Source organism: Bison bison, unplaced genomic scaffold, assembly GCF_000754665.1.
Source record: "Bison bison bison isolate TAMUID 2011002044 unplaced genomic scaffold, Bison_UMD1.0 scf7180017851429, whole genome shotgun sequence".
Taxonomy (NCBI): domain Eukaryota; kingdom Metazoa; phylum Chordata; class Mammalia; order Artiodactyla; family Bovidae; genus Bison; species Bison bison.
Window position 1 is genome coordinate 14,746 of NW_011482002.1, and position 1,328 is coordinate 16,073.

Genomic DNA, 1,328 nt, shown 5'->3' on the forward strand with positions numbered 1-1,328 from the left:
GCCCCCCTGCCCCGCCAGCACCCGCAGGTGCCTGGACTCGGCTGGGCCAGCAGGACATGCCCCCCAAGTGGGATTTCGGGGGGAAGGGGGCTGCTCCTGGCTGACCACTGATATAGGGGCAGGGGAGGCTGGGGGGGGGGCCGGCCAGCTGCAAGGCAGCACCCCCACCCACCAGCCCATAACCCACATGCTGTGTCCCGGTGAAACCTCTCCACCAGCCCATAACCCACATGCTCTGTCTGGATGAAACCTCTCAACCAACCCCACACAATCAGTAAACTGGAAAGGTGTGTTAAAAGTCCTTGTCAGTAACATATGAGCCTGAACCAGGTCTGAGCTGTAAGGCGAGACCTCGCCCCGGTGTGAAGGCTGGGGTCACAGTCACAGTGACCCTGGTGTGTTTGTGTGTGTGGGCGGCAGAGTCTAGTCCTCTGCTCGGCTGTCTGCCCACAGGCCGGACAGCACCCCAAAGGGCACAACTCTCCAGAACTGCTCAGAGCCCGGAGTGCTCCTCAACCACAGGTCTCTCTCTGTCCAACAATCGCCAAGGCCAGGAGCCCTGCCTCCTCTCGCAGAGCTCAGGGCTGCAGGCCGGGGGCCTCCCCAGGCCATACAGCCCACTCTTCCTTCCGGTCTGAAGCCGGGCATCCCAGGCAGGAAGCCCGGTCCCTGTCTGCAGCTCCCAGGGGACACTGCTCCACTCTGAGAACTGAACTTTCACCAGATGCGTTACTGCAATTATTAAAACTCAAAAGGGTAACTCGCAATGTAGACGAGGAAATGGTAACCCACTTGTGTCCTTGCCTGGGAAATCCCAGGGACAGAGGAGCCCGGTGGGCCACAGTCCGCGGGGCCTCACCAAGTCAGACACGACTGAGCGACCGAGCACTACTCGCAGTAGCCAATTACTTTCCTTTTCCGAAAATAAAGAACAAGAAAGAGTGTTTCCTACGGTACTTTAATAAAACTTTGTATTTTGAAATTATAAAACCTGGACGGCAACAGACGCCACGAGCCCTCCACCCAGCCTCCCTACACACTCACAGCAGAGACACGGGGGATACAGATCCTTCAGTCACCCCGAAAAACACAAAGTGCTGGTACAAACCGCTGGGTTCCTTACGGGCTCGTTCCCCCAAAGCATGATGCTGAGTGACCTTTGCTGATTCAGAAAGTGCTGTTTGCCCTTCTTTTATTTGCAGTGCCCTGGTTAAAACAATTCCAAACAACTTTAGGAAGCACAGGACGCAGGGCTGCCGTGGGTCCTGGCCCTGCAGAGGCGCTGGTGCTGGCGGGAAGCAGACGCGGGCTCTGGCCTCGAGGAGCGC